The following is a 16,552-nucleotide window of genomic DNA, read 5'->3' on the forward strand; positions in this document are numbered from 1 at the left end:
TTCTTGGTTATATAAAACGTTCCCCTAACGTTATCTAAAGGTTGCAACCTTTAGAGAACCTTCCCCTAACGTTCCCTAACCGTTGCAACCTTTAGAAACCTTCCCCTAACGTTGCCTAACCGTTGCAACCTTTAGGGAACGTTCCCTTCCCTAAACGTTGCAACCTTTAGGGAACCTTCCCCTAACGTTGCAACCTTTGCATACCAATTTTATTATTACTTTAAACTGCATGAGCAGGAATGCATTATTATATATTTGCCGGAATTAATAAACAGGCAAAATTGATGGGATTTATAACTTTAATATAAAATAATCAAAATACAAAAAAATATAAAAGGTCTAAAAATATATATAAACATCAGACTCCATGTTACCCAAGTATACTAACACAAGGAATTTGACTTTGGTAGGTGCTCTATACATTCAACAAATAGACAGACATACTATACAATAGAGACAACAATATACATTGTGGCAGATACCAACACAATATACAAAACAACTATACAAATAAGACATAATACCAATAATAAGTACACCTGGAGTGTGATGTACAGTGCAAAGTAATAGTCCAAAATGTGCAAGACACATATTGGAATGATAAAGTATGTAATGTGCAGGTGAACGGTCAAAGTGGGGATGACCCCACTTATCTGCAGTTCAGGAGAGTGACGGCAGTGGGAAAAAGAGTTGTTCTTGTGTCTGGTTGTTTTTGTGTGCAGGGATCTGTAGCGCCTGCCAGAGGGGAGGAAGTTAAAGAGTGTGTGTGCAGGAAATGTGGAGTCTTTGGTGATGGTCTCTGCCCGCTTAGGTCCCAGAGTACAAGTCCTGGAGGGAGGGCATTTTGTTCCTCCTCTCCTGCAGCTCAGTGACTGTTGAGCAGGACGACAGCAATATGTCATCGACTGGAGCAGAGGGAGGTGACTGGGAGCTCCTTAAGAGCATGAGCAGCTCATCCATCTTCTCCTCAAATGCGTCCATTCACTGTGCCATGCGGTAATGGTTGTCCTTATTGCTATGGAAAAATGGATGGTGTTAGTTGTAGTTGTTAAATGCATTATACACTTGCATATGTGAACAAATTAAGTGAGTCTTCTTACCTCTTATTTCCGTCTCCATGGCCAAGCCACCTCCCTCTGTGTGATGAGTCACTTGTGCTGTTTACAACAAAAGTAAAGTTAGTTACTCTCAAGTTCCTTGTCATAAAATTGTATTTACTTGGAAATGGAAAATTCAAAGACAATGTACCTTCAACTGGGTCCCAAGATGAAGTGGCAGGCGTTATAATAGATCCATCCAGCTCTGGGCAATGAGTTGGTTGCCTGTGTGGTGTTGACTCATCTAAAAAGAAAGTAAATATGAATATTGGTCAGTTCATTTATGGTAGGTTTCTTGCACATGACATGACCTATGCTGTTACATTAAACAATCTCTAAAAAGAAAAACTCACATGCAGGTGGAGGACGCAGTGACATCTGCTGACCTAAAAAAAGGCAGGAAGAGACAAATACATCAGAACAGCCACATGATATGCACCATGTTAATAAACATGAATGTCAGTAGTTCCATGGTAGGAAATATGACTCAACTGGTTTCTTAAATACATGTATAAATGTTAACTAACAGACAGGGCTTCCAGGCACACCCACCATCCTGGAATGCTTTCTTGCTTGCGGAACGGATTCATCTGAAATAAAAGACCATACAATCTGCACTGATTGCAAAAAGAATATTTGAATTGTGTAAATAATGTAGTCTGTATTTAAGAGGTCTTACCATCACGTGACCCTGCACTGCCTTTTGTGGACGCTCGCATCTTCTTCCGCCTCAATGCTAGAAGTGTCCATCAGCCACTGACATTTTTCCATAGCTTTGGTGTATGAATCTACGTTAAGAGAACAACGTTTTTGTGAACCAGTAGTAGAACAAAGCAGTATTTCCATACAGAGAAAACTATTATTGATAGTATTGCAGCAATCAGTCACCTGTCCACAACCAGATTTTCTTGACTGGATATTTGGCCCAGCTTTTGACTGGATTTTTGTATTGTAGCCCAGAGAATTTCTAATGGGGAGACACAGCATCCATAGAAACGCTTAGTTTGTAAAGCCAGTATGGCAACTCTGTATAGCCTACATTCCGCCCCTTCCTGTATGCTTCCCAACAGACCTCTGAAGTTCGCCTACAAAAAGGAACCAAAACTGCCATCTTTGCCTATAAGGAGATCAGGGTGTTAATTTAACCTAACTACCTATGACAAGTTACATTGCAAGTTAGGTCTGGGGTAGCAAAAATCTAAGTTGCTGTCTTAACGTAGGCCTGCCGAAGATCACAGTTAGCCTACCACTCGAAGGCAGAGGACAAAAGTGTGTTGAGCAAAATGTCTGCATTTCAGACTTCTTCATCCCCGGGAGAGTGCAATAATTATCTCCCCATGTTATTTTCCCATAGCAAAAATTGCAAGATAGGCTACCGGATCTCAGCTTTTTGAAGGCAAAATTCATAGGTCTATTCACTTGAATGGTCTATCCGATAAACTGTGTTACAAGATGGCCGCCGATGTATACATTATCTTCTCTATGGCTCTAGTGTAGCCTACATATGCAGGACTGTTCAGTAGGTTATACCCACTTAAAAAGCATCACCATCTCAGTATAGCCTACCCACTTAAAATAGACTAGGATACATTTGGGGTTGATCACAGTATAGCCTATCCATTACAGCTAACTACTAGCCTACATCACAGTAGCCTAGATCCAGCTACATACAGTATCCACTAGCCTACTAGACTACACCACTGCTGCCGAGTGACTTGCCTAAAAGGACTACACTAAAACTCTTTAAAGAAACAGTAGCCTAGTGCTATTATTTGTAACATCAACGCGAGCAGGTTAACACGATGACACAAGACATACAATGCTGCAAAACACGTTGAGAACAGCAGCAAACAAAGACGAACGAGCAATGTGCTCTGGTCAATTACAAACTTGGCAGAATCGGAATATAACAAAGCCCTACAAGTGAAAGGACTTAAGGTTAAACCTCAAACCCTTGCATTACAACCACTAGGCCTACATCATGAAACTGTAACATATTTCACTTACTTTCGTGAGATCGAATTCGAGACGAGTGTAATCTATTCCAAGACTTCTTCCAGCGGTGTTCAAGAATCACGGAATTCAAACAGAGCCCGTTTACGGAAGTCAGGACAAGACTTCAATCGATCACCTGAAAGCAGAGGCGCTGTCTTCCCCCTACTGGCGTGGGGGTAGGCCTACGTGTAAGGGAGAGCCTGTCTGATTGAACTGAAGTGAATTGTGAAATGAATTTTCTTAGTTGTGAAAAGTGTTCTATTGATAGATTCTTGTTTAAAGTTCATTCACCTAATACGGTAAAAAAAGCACAAAAGTATATATTTTTTTATTTAGTAAAATTGATATTAGCCTAAAATAAATATTATCTTGATACAATGTTTACCTTACTTAGATTTTATAAGACCAATCATTTGAGTGGATCTAAATCTGACTGCAAACATTTTGTATGTTACTTCAAAAACTGAAATGGAGCCTATTTAAATAAACATTTCAAAACCGCACTCAGAATAACCAAAAAACAACCAAAGACAACCAAACGGGAACGTTGTGTGAAGGTACTGTGCAACCACAGGAGTACGTTTTAGTTGGTTGGTTCCCTTAACGTTTAGGGAACGTTAGAACCCTTAGGGAATGTTCCCTAACCGTTAGTTTTTGGTTTGGTTCGAACTAACCTTTAGGGAACCATACCCTAACGTTCCCAAACGTTCCCTTAACGTTTTGTGTTAGTGGGGGCGACAATTGGCAGGGGAGGGTCATGTCTTTTTTAACAATTCTGTCGGAGGGTCATTGAACAATTTCTAGCAGGCAAGAGAGGGTCATGCAACTTCCAACTGAAGCACTCAAAATTCCTCCGGTGGCCCCTTCAATAAATAACGAACAGTCCCTAGATTGCTGCTGGGCTATATGTCTTGGTTCTGTTAACAACTCATTGTCAAACGCATAGCCTATCTCGCGGTTGCATCCATTACAAACAAACATGCAATGTGAACGTCTGGGATTGGGGAGAGCACTAAATGCTCTACTGAACAAGCACGAAGTCAAACCTTTAAATGAAAAACACTCTTTAATAATCCAAAAAATAAACCGCTAATGAAGTAAACTTGTGACCATCAAAATCGTTTATCGCTTGTAACTCCGTGATACCAGGACGTAACAGGAAGGCATTTGGCTGAGCAACGGAGGTTAATATGCTGCATGTTTTGTCCAAATGATGACTGTCTATCATCATCGCACTCGGAGAAAACCGGAATGTTTCATTCGTCCCCCGTTTCAATCGTCCCGGTTGTACCTACTCAAAATGCAGATAGAACCTTATTATTCTAAGGTAGCGAAATAGCGTTCCGTATGATTCATGCCCAATTAATTCCCCCTGTTAAAGTGTTCGCCTTTGTAGTTTGGTTTCGTGATAGCCTATGATAAACGGCTTATGTCCAAATATGTGAAAACGTTAAAATACAGTACGTGATAAACCCGGAAAAAGTTGACAGTGATTTTTTCATAATCACTTTGGAGGGTCATAGAAAAATGTATTGCTGGCGAGGGAGGGTCACGTCTTTTTGGACTAATGCTCCCAAACTCCTCCGGTAGCCCCTTAAATAAATAACGAACAGTCCCTAATGAAGTAAACTTGTGACCATCAAAAATTGTTTATCGCCTGTAACTCCATGATAACATGACGTAACAGGAAGGCATTTGGCTGAGCAACGGAGGTTAATATGCTCTATATTTTGTCCAAATGATGTCTGAATGTTTAATAGTGTTTAATTAAATCTGAATGTTTTAACCAGAATGTTTAATTTGTCCTGCGTCTCTACGGCTGCAAGCGGGATTCACTCGCAGTTAACCAAATATTTCTTTATTAGGGCAGGGCAGGCATATTTCTGGCTATTACATTATTTCTAAACCAGTCTGCTAAAGTCTGTAGTGAAGTCTGTGTAGGGTTTTCCAGGCTCCATTTCTTTTTACGAGACACCCTTGAGCCATCTACCGGTTGTTTGGGTTGTTGCAGCGTCTCACTGGAAAAATACAAATTAAAGTCGCGTGATCCCACGTGCGGACCGCAAGTGAAGCTGGCCAAGTCGAAGCACTGCCCACTGTAGTAATGTAGTGCTCAGGTATTCAGTTCAGTTCAGTGCAGTTTTTATTGAGGTGCGACATGCAAAGGCCAGTAAAATGTTTATGAATATGTAGCGAATCTGTCGACGTGGGTAGCCGTCAGCTGCTGTTGATAGGTATACATGACATCTGGACAGGCTCGGGAACAGCTCGGAAACCAGTAGGTGGAAAAACCAGAAGGGGCACAACACCGGTCTTGTTTATATCATAGACGCGAGTCCTTCCATATAACAATGACCTTGTATGTGATTGGAGGAGCCTGACGAGCCTTAGACTTCTCGTCCAATCACGTGTGAGGTCATGGGCATGACCCATACAGCAGTACTTGCAAGACCAGCATATAAACAGACATGTTTGTGTTACTATACTCAGAAGAACTTTATCTCCAGTTCCTGTGTTTGGATTTTGCTGGTTCGTGATCAATGGCTGGACGACGTATCGCGTTCAACTCGCCTTCAACTCCTCTTGGACACGATCCACAACTTTCAGCCAGTCCGCAGACTGACGAGAAGAAACTGCTGATTGCTATCAGTGGACTGTCTCGTCAGCTTAATCAACATACTGCCGATATGAATAAGCGGTTCACTCAACTGCAGAATTCGGTAAACTCCAGGTTGCAGTCCATAGAGGACAAGTTGGCGGCTCTGGAGTCGAACAACTGTGCAGGAGCGACTAACTCCAAGAAGAGAAGACGGGTGCACAATCCCAAGCTTGCGGTAAGAATATGTTCGATGACTGCTAGCTAAGCTAAAAGTAGCCTAGCCTAAAACCAAAGCTAAGAGTAGCCTTGCAAAAGAACAAGCTTTATTAAAGTGTATTTTTTTGTCATTTACAGGAAGCAGTACGCCGTCTTTACAACTCGGAGACAAATTGTAGGCGCTACGAACCGGAGCAAGGGTAAGATTTAAAGAATTTCCTTTCATTCTGTGGTATAAGGAAACGGATACGTATAGATACCATAGGATAGATACCGATCATAACTGTACATTTTGTTTTCACAGATTAATCTCGCCTAATAATGAGGCGGTGACCTCCTATTTGCTCGGAGCAATATCTGCAAGTCCAGATTTACACGATGTTGATAAAGACGACATTGTGTGTAAGTGACTTGTTTTTACTGTTTCTTCTTCCTTGTTTAATGTTACTGTGACTTGCGTTTGATTTTTATTCATACCACTCATTTAATTGTTTTCCAGCCGCCTGTAAGACATATTACGAGACGGTACGCAGGAGCTTTAGATATACCCAGCCAGAAAACTCATTGCGGGCATTGATTGTGCAACTGAGTTCAGCTCGGAGTCGAGCGAGAAGAAAGAGGGTAAGACTTTATTTGGTGACTATTTTTCAGGTGCATTGATAGATGTGTTGTGTCCATACGCAGTGCATCGCATCGCACAGTACTGATTCATTGAGTGTGCTAGCAGATGACGAGGTGGAACTCTGGAAGTCCGCCACCATAGACCTCATGTCTGAGGAAGAAGATGGTGTTGTTGGCGGGGTCTCTGGATGGATTGTACGGCCGCCGTCATTTCGTAGGCCGGAGCTCTCTGAACTCTGTGCGAAGCTGCAGTCCCGGTTAGAGGCGACGCCGAAGTACAGAGCCACGCACAATCGGCGTCTCCACAACGGACCTGCCTAGGAAAGAACGCCGCCAGTTACCTACAACCCCGAGGAGGCCATCGGACAGTTCACGGGGTTGTAGTTTTTGGATCATCCTCTACCCATGTGTGGGCAGATCCTCGCTTTGTATATAGTTGTGTTTGTTTTAATAAAGCTCTTTCTTTGCGTAAACATGTTCCTGGCAAATGTTCATTTAAATTCATTCATGTCCTTGATGGTAGCCTAATAATAGTGTAGTAGCCTACATAGGATAACATGAATATACAGCATAATATGAATCAATATATAATATATATATATATATATATATATATATATATATATACATACATACACACATTATTATTGGGGATCTGCCAACCAATCACGAGTGATTTTACTTGTTTGAAAGTTGTGGTTTCATCCAATACTGAGTAAGGAAATTCAAGCCTGGCCTGGCCAGGTGTGGTTTTGCTGCCAATCACGAGTGATTTTTTCTTGTTTGAAAGTAGTGGTTTCATCCAATACTGAGTAAGGATATTCAAGCCTGGCCAGCCGCGGTTACGCTGCATTCATATGCTAATTAGGGCCATTAGCACTCTTAAAGCTCTCCACATACGTCATTGTCTGGTTCCGACAATTTGTGGCACAGACAAACGGCGACAACGGCGCGGGTTGCAAATTGTCAACTACCGAAAATGAGGGAGATCTCCGGTCGTTTACGGGGACGAAAATCACACTTTTCATGCAGTGTAAAGATGTCTAGCAAACATGAATCCACCCCCCCAGACATGGACGTTTCCAGACGTGTCCAGCGATGCTGCAGCTCTCTTCACGGTGTGTTTCGGCATTTTAGTCAGCACACTCGTAAATATGGACAGTGCCTGCACTTCACACTCGAGACACACTTGAAACACGGAGGACAGAAGTGTGTGTGTGTGTGTGTGCGCGCGCGTGCATGCATAAGTATATATACTTTCTTGATCCCGTGAGGGAAATTTGGTCTCTGCATTTATCCCAATCCGTGAATTAGTGAAACACACTCAGCACACAGTGAACACACAGTGAAGTGAAGCACACACTAATCCCGACGCAGTGAGCTGCCTGCAACAACAGCGGCGCTCGGGGAGCAGTGAGGGGTTAGGTGCCTTGCTCAAGGGCACTTCAGCCGTGCCTACTGGTCGGGGTTCGAACCGGCAACCCTCCGGTTACTAGGGTTGTGCCGGTTGACAGGCATCACGATGGCATCACGAAAGCAACCATCGTGATGCCACGCCCCCACTTGCCAGTCACTAATTCCTGCTGTAACAGGCTAAAACAAAAAAAATCTTTACCTGAAAATGAAATTGAGCCTACTTTAAAGGCTGTCAACCAAACAGTTATCACGTATTAGTCTACCATCTTGTAAAATAAAAGACTTATTAGTCTACCCTCTTATTCAAATAATTCCTGACTGTGTAGCCTAATTGTCTTTTTGTAGCCTACATGTCTCGCAGGCCTATAGCCTACATTGGACATAATAGGTAGCCTAATGTTTTAGCAGAAAATATAGATTTATTATTGTTAGGCTACGACTAGGACATTCTAGTGCTCAAATATTTTTGCAAGGCTACAGCGAGCGCCAAATGCGTCCTTCAATACTGTGTTAAAATAAACCATTTCTTTCGTTAATTATAGGATCAGAAGGTAGCCTATTCGTCTTTCACTGTAAGGCTTGTATTTCATGCATTCAGCAAAACTCCCAGACAGCAGCGGAGTGGTAATCAGGATTCGTTATTTGTAAAAGTGTTTTTACTTCGGCCTCCTATAAATAGCCTGGACTGCGCGATCGCAGCCCTTTACTTTCACTTTCCGCCGCCCTCATATCAGCATAGACGGTAGCCTGATAACGTGGGATGCTGCATAGTACTAAGATTTTAAATGAGTGACCACGATAGTAGTCTTAAGTAGTTTTTTTGCTGGGCCCAGCGAAGGCTGGCAATGTGTAATATTCCGCTGGTTGGTGCACACGCAAGTGTTCAGATTGATTGTCTATCCGTCTTTCACAAAAATTTTCTTGGAGCAGATCTTCCACACAACTTCGGTAGCCTGGTCAGTATGTCTCTCTTAGCTGTCCACTTTCATCAGGCCGTATAGCCTATATAATAATATATTTTTTTTTTTTGTATGTAGAAGATTATAAATGTATTTCTGTACAGACATACCTGGGCTATAGGCTAATTAATGAGTGTTTACCACACTAACCCCCACGATATCATCGTCCATCACGATGTTTTACTGTACACGTCGTCAAATGCCAATTTAGGTGACATCGCCCAACCCTACCGGTTACAAGTCCGAAGCGCTAACCAGTAGGCCACGGCTGCCCCAAGTGAGTGTGTGTGTGTTAGAGAGCAAGCTGTCCAACGGGAAAAACACAATCTTATCTCTTTATGTCTCATGCAGGACAGTTGAGTTTCCAAGGCAACCCCAAAGGGGATTCATCTTATTTAATAATATTGCCGTCATTGTCATCATTATTACTTCTGTTGATCGCTTCGTAGGAGGAAGCGAAGATGGCTGTCAAGGTGACCCACTTTTGTCCATGTGGAGGAAGTAATACACCGCCCCGGAAGAGCCAAAGTTCCTCCCTCGAGTCTCCTGCCACAGAACGAAGGTAATCGGGGGACCCGGAGAGCCAGAGCTCTGCTGGGTCGAACAGGCTGGAAGACCACCAGCTTTATGAACACCTGTGGCACTTTCTACAACAGGACCACAGAGCGGCTTGTTCCTGCACTCAACTAAACATCCATTGTGTTTGTGTGTGTGTGTGTCAGGGTTGTGCACAATTCGAATTGCAATTCTGCTTCCTGTTTGCTACTTCAATTGAAATGCCAGTGAAATTCAAGAATTGAATTAGAATTTAAGAGCCAGTTTCAATTAAATTCTGGAATTTTGCACAAGCCTGGTGTGTGTGTGTGGAATAAATGAGATTCTGTCATCTGAGGAATTGCAGCTACACAGCGATGCTTGGGAGTGGGAGTAATCGCAATCAATATTTTCACAGGGCTCACTCAAAGAAGTGGTGAGGTGTGAATGAGATGGGAAACATGAAACCAAAGGCCCTGTTTTTTTCTAACTCAGTTGGGAATGGCTGACAAGGCAACCTACAGCTTTTCAGGGAAGAAACACTTGTATTAACATTACTACCATCCTGCTGCTGTTTCTGATTGCTTAGAGCACATGTTCTGTTTTTTTCATGATGTTTTCTAAACAAAGTTCGAGAGGAGCCCTTAGGGATGATTGACAGCAATTAACTCACCTGTCTTCCGCCGCCAGGATATTTAAGCCGGCCTCCTTATCCATACGTCACACGCTGCAGCGCTCGCAAAATTATTGGAGTTGCAAAGCCTTGGTAGGCAGACGTAATGGAGCTGGGTCTTTTCACTGACTAACCATTCAAAAGCTACATCCAGTCCATGGGCTACAGCCATCTGGTTCATCAGCGTTTATCAGGTCACTGCACAGAGCAAGGGTAAGCTTGCTCCCCAGCCTACTTCAAGGCTCTAACATCATGCTGCTCCAAACCCGCGTTTTCACATAGCAAGATGATCCAGGTAACTTGAAATGCTCTAAATTCTAAAATGGCTCGCCACGCCAAGCGTCGGAAGTTTGTATCCAGCGGAGGCCAATCTTCCTTAGATCACTCAATCCGTAATCTGTTTTGGCATCGGAAAACGAACAGGTTTTGCTCATTCACTTCCTATAGTTGCCCATTGACTTCTTATAAACTGATACTAGCGTTGTTGAATATTTAAGCTACTTATAACAAACTGATAAGCCTCAACATTAAGTGCCCAGTATTTCTGCTGGCTTGTTCCGCAGGCGTCAACAATTGTTAAAGCGACAGTACACACACGTAATTTGCGTCAGGCGACGCAGACAGCAAGGACCGTGATTGGTCAACTCGTCCTGTGTCGATGGCCGGCGTTTCAAGCAGCTACTGCGGGGTATAGCAACAAGCTAGTTCACTTGATAAGCTTTGCAAATAAACTCAAGTCATATTTGGTTACAATGACTGGTTATCCGTATGTATAGGTAGCACTGTCTAACTAGCGCCAGATTTCTGAGTGCAGGGGACAAGCCGAGGTAGTAGTTTGAGTAGAACTGATCTTCATTATCTCCCTGCTTGTTGACATCTTATCATGTATGGTATTATTTCATGATCGCTAAACGTTTGATTCTTTTTAATGTTGTCATCAGTTAACTTCATTCAACTGCGCTTGTAGGCGCTGCCATTCAGTTGTGGGCGCTCGTAAAATGCATTTATGGGCTGAGAAAGCCAGAGAAAGGCGCAGTTTACACTAAGGATTGAACGATTGATAAATACGACGGAAACTTGGGTCTGACAGCATTCGCAATCTGCGGTTTGTCCATGACACTGATAACGCTACGTTCGCAAATACATCTGGCCCTCAGTATAGCAATCATACCGACGGGCGAACTAGTCAAATTATGTTTTCTAAACAAAGTTCGGGTTAGGGTTAGGCTTTTTATAACTTTTACAAAGACTCAACACAGTGCTAGAACTTTTAAAATTCGATCTTAGAAGTTCTTACCTAAGCTATTTGGCTTTTTTAATATTAAAACTTGTAAAATTTTAACTGGAAGCTGTGGAGTTTCCCCTCAAAAACAAGGACAATATTCTCTCTACAAACCACCAAGGACTTCACCACTGGATCATCAACTTCAGCCTTCTCCATAAACTCATCCGGACAGGTTTTTCCAACCTTAACACAAGGATTCATTACCACTGGCTGTGCAATAAAGTTTCTACTGGACTCTGAGGCTCACCTAACCGCTTAGGTGAGCCTTTTTACCTGGACTACTGCTTTTACTGAGGTAAGATTTCCCCACAGCTATCCCCTTTTAATCTTGTTTAAGCCTGTTTTGACTCTTTGTTTTCTTACATTTTAGCTATCCCCTTCACATTTTAGTCCTTCTCTTTTAATTAAAACTATTTATTGCCCTTCCCTTTTTTATACAAGTCATTTTACCCACACCTTTTCTTTGCCCCTTCTATTTTTGTCCACCTGCTCACCTATAACCACACACATTTACTTTAATCTCATTTACCCCCCATGGTTTAGCCTAGCCTTACACTCAGCCTTTTTCTTTATTTTTTCTTTTTACTCCATTACTCACTTTAACTTCCTCCCTTCCCCACTTCTTAACCCTACACACACACACACAAACACAATTTTTTTTCCTTCTCTCCTGATCCCTACCCCACATACATTTAATTATTTCTTTGTTTTTTTACTGCATGTTTTGTCTCCATCCACCCATAACATATCATGTCTGCCACGGTTCCCCTTCCCAAACACTTGACCCACTCATAGACATCCCCCCCTTAGACCCCAACCCCATCCTAGACCTACCGCACTCCTACCCACCCCCCCTCACACTTACAGAAATGCAATTACCAACCCCACACAGAGAGGCTTTCCTTTACAGTACCCTACCCACTCCTACCTTCACATAACACACACCAGATACATTCACACACATAGACCCCCTAGGCCCACACACACATATGCATCCACCTTAACCTCCACTAGACCCCCCTCTTCACACACACCCCACTCCACCACCAGACATGTACACAAACACTCTCAGACATGAACCAGATCCCCTCACACGCCAACAAGCCAAACAATACTTTAAATTAATCCAAGTCACACATCACAAACAGATCACACACAGAGCTCTGGATACACACACTTTCCCCACAGGCATGTACAGACAGGTCACCAAACTCACAGAATTCATCAAACCAGCCGCCCCCACACCCCAGACACTAGAACTACTCAGAAACAACACAACACAGTGGATGGAACAGAACATGCAAAATTTACACAACCACTACACCTCACAAATTTTAAATTTTACTACATCTTCAGCACCTTTTAACAACACAGCTTTTCAAATAGCGTGTGGCTGGGCCAGGAAGAGGTACCAGAAAAGATTCACCGACTCCACTCTTCCCACAGTTCACCTGGCCCTCAACCCCCCTACTCCCGCCCCTTTGCCTACACCCCCTCCTCCCCATACCCCCCCATCTACTTTAACATGCCTTTCAGATTTTCCACCACTTTCATCCACAACTTCACCATCACACACAACCACAGACACGTTAGCTCAAACACTTCCCAACCCTACTTCCACTTCCCCTCCCACTTCCACCCTTCCAACCATACACAATCACAACACACCACCAGGATCCACCAACTTACAGACTCACACACATACAACACCGACAGCTGACACACTCACTACACCACACTTCCTTTACACCTCCACGCACTCCTGCTAACACAACCACACACCTTTCCCCCTACATAATATCACAAGCACATACAGCAAAGCCACTACCCCAGCGTCCCACATTGAGAGTCACAACACAGTTTCACCACACAATACACAGCCAACCTGAAACAAACACTACCCCCACCACCACACACTCACCTAGGTCAACACGTACACAACCCCCCAACCACTTAGTAGTACACACCCTCGATAATATAGTTTCCTTGTCCCCACAGCACCCACCAGAGGAGGAGAGGGAGACTCCGGCGCCTCCGCAGCTGGAGAGGGCGATGACGAAAGGGCGGACTCATCAAGTCAAACGATTTGTCACAACCGCAGCTGAGCCCTCTCCATCAAAAGCTGTGGGACCGCCGGAGACACCCAACCCTCCTATCCCTTCCACACCACACACCATCTCCAACCTCCTCTTACAACCCACACCACCCACTACACACCTCTTCCACCCCACTTACCACCGTGCCCTCAGAAACAAACTGGAAGAATGGTCAATTTCAATACACAAACCACTAGCTTTCATAGGAGATTCCGATCTCAATAGGATTCCCCCCTTCACCCATCCCGATATACAAATTGACAGTTACCCTGGAGCCACCACCTACCACTTTGCCAAACTCTTACAGAAAACCACCCCCCTTCCCCAAGTGAAGTCGGTGGTCTTGTCAGTGGGCCTCAACAACAAGGACCATGACCCCAAAAACACCAGCATCAGACAGTTCCTCATCCTCTACAAACATGCTTCTACAGTTTTCCCCAATGCAATCATACACATTCCCCTCATTCATTTTTCACCCCGCCTCACTACCCAACAGCAGGCCAATCTCACTCACATTAACAACTTTATAACTTCCCACATCCCCACTATCCCCCAGACACCTTCCACACCACCCAAGATAACATACACTGGACACCCCATACAGCTCATACAATCTTTACACATTGGTGCCAATATTTACATTTTCAATAACTCCACCCATAACCCTGGCCCCCCCAACTCCTCCCAGCTCAACAACACCCAGTTTTATACACCCATAGCACAGTCCACCCAACCCGCAGCACAGTCTGAAATCCGCCGGTTAGTCACCTCACTTTATCAACAACACTTCATTAACCATAAACAAAGTATATTTTTACAAGGACCGGACCACCCCCGACCACGACAATTTTATCTCCTCCCCAAAATTCACAAACCCCCACACACTTGGACAGTTCCCTCTCAGGTTCCTCCTGGTCGTCCCATTGTGTCAGATTGCAACAGCACCACATTCAACATTTCCATCTATATTGACTCCTATCTTAACCCCCTTTCCAACAGACACCCTTCCTACCTCAAGGATACATACCACTTCCTCACTAGGCTTCGACCCATGGCAGTCCCACACCACACTCACCTCTTCACTTTAGACGTAGATAGCCTTTACACCAATATCAACACCCCCGCCGGATTACAAGCAGTTCAAAACACTTTTCAAAAATACCCAGACCCTCACAGACCGGACACCATCCTCCTGCAACTTCCTCCATCCACCATCCTCCTGCAAAAATCTGTCTCACTCACAATGATTTTAACTTTGACAAGAAACTTTACCTACAAGTACACGGGACTGCCATGGGTCAACGCTTTGCACCTTCCTACGCCAACATCTACATGAGTGAGTGGGAGCAGGCCGCCCTAGCCAAGTGCCCCCTTCAACCCACTTTTTATTTTCGGTTTCTGGATGACATCATTGGAGCTTGGCCACACCCCCTACAGGATTTCAACACTTTTTTAGACACCTTAAACTCACATCACCCATCCATCTCACTTAAGGCCACTATTGACCCTCACCAAATTAATTTTCTAGACACCACCATCTTTTTCACCCCTATTTCACCTACACATAAAACTTTTAGCTCCAAAGTTTATTTTAAACCCACGGACACTCACTCACTTTTGCACAAGCACAGCAATCACCCAAAACACACGTTTAGATCCATAGTTAAATCACAAATAATCCGCTTTCATCGCATCTGCTCCTTTCCCACGGACCTTCACTATGCCATACAACAACTCTTTCAAGCCCTCCGTAAGAGGCACTATTCTAAACGTTTCCTCCGCCACATTAAGCACTTAACTTTGGCCGGCCTTGCTCCCACTCACTCATACACCCCAAACACTTGCCCATCACCCACTCCCACACCAGACCTTCCTCTTAACCCCAACCCGGACCCCAACCCAGACCCAGATCCTAATCCTAACCCTTTTCCTAACCTTAACCCTGACTCTAACCCCTATCCCTTTCCTAACCTTAACCCCAACCCTTTGCCTAACTCTAACCCCAACCCTTTTCCTAACCCTAACCCCAACCCTCTTCCTAACCCCAACCCTCTTCCTAACCCCAACCCTGACCCACCCCATCTCCTGCCCCTTATTGGCACCTACACGGCCAACAACACCTTCACCACACACTGAAACAACACTATACTGATTTCCAAACAACACACCCCACCTTCCAACACCACACACTCATCTCCGCATATAGACGCAATACAAATCTGAAAGACCTCCTCATACGCACCACCTTCACCCGTCACTTACAACCACCACCCCCTAAAGAAAACTTACACTTCACCCCTCACCTATTCATCACCAATATTCATAGTCAGTGTTCTGCACCCACCAATCCACTCAACTTAGACACTCCCAATTTAGTATATGTTATCACCTGCACTCACTGTCACATGTTGTACATCGAGGAAACTGGACATACACTTCGCATACGCCTCAAACAACATCTGCACAACATACATAAAAATACACTCAACACTTATCTCGTCACACATTTCCAGACGCACAACATCACACATTTGAGGGTCTGTGGCCTTGAAGGGAACCCAGGCTGGACAATTTTACAGAGGAAAAGAGCAGAGAGATTGTGGATTTTAAAACTTCAAACACTACACCCACAAGGTCTTAATGAAAAATTAAATTAAAGTTTTAAACCACCCTGTGTCTTTTTTACAAGCTCCTCTCTTTTATTTTATTTTGTTTCCTTTTAACTTTTATTTTATTCTGTTTTATTTATTTTATTTGACTTTTAGATGGGATTAGTGGGGCGGGGACAACTGGCCAGTGCATAATGGTCCAAACAACCACTCACCAAAGCAAATTTTAATTCTAATTTTCTAAACAAAGTTCGGGAGGAGCCCTTAGGGATGATTGACAGCAATTAACTCACCTGTCTTCCGCCGCCAGAATATTTAAGCCGGCCTCCTCATGATACGTCACACGCTGCGGCGCTCACAAAATTATCCCTCCTCCGAGACTTCCGGGAATGAGGTGGGCTGAGTAGATGCGTGACGAGCTCGCTCCCACAACCACACTTGATAACATATCT

At 43.8% G+C, this 16,552-nt stretch overlaps 1 long non-coding RNA gene across 1 annotated transcript; it reads right to left on the reverse strand.

The window, feature by feature from the left end:
* Window positions 1-724: 724 nt before the first annotated feature.
* On the reverse strand, window positions 725-1,335 carry LOC125303210. Its single transcript, XR_007195030.1, has 3 exons — window positions 1,249-1,335; window positions 1,101-1,157; window positions 725-1,015 (listed from the first exon to the last, which is right to left on the reverse strand). It is a non-coding gene; the product is annotated as an uncharacterized LOC125303210 (long non-coding RNA).
* Between the last annotated feature and the right edge of the window lie 15,217 nt (window positions 1,336-16,552).

Source organism: Alosa alosa, chromosome 11 (genome assembly GCF_017589495.1).
Source record: "Alosa alosa isolate M-15738 ecotype Scorff River chromosome 11, AALO_Geno_1.1, whole genome shotgun sequence".
In the NCBI taxonomy this organism is placed as follows: Eukaryota; Metazoa; Chordata; class Actinopteri; order Clupeiformes; family Clupeidae; genus Alosa; species Alosa alosa.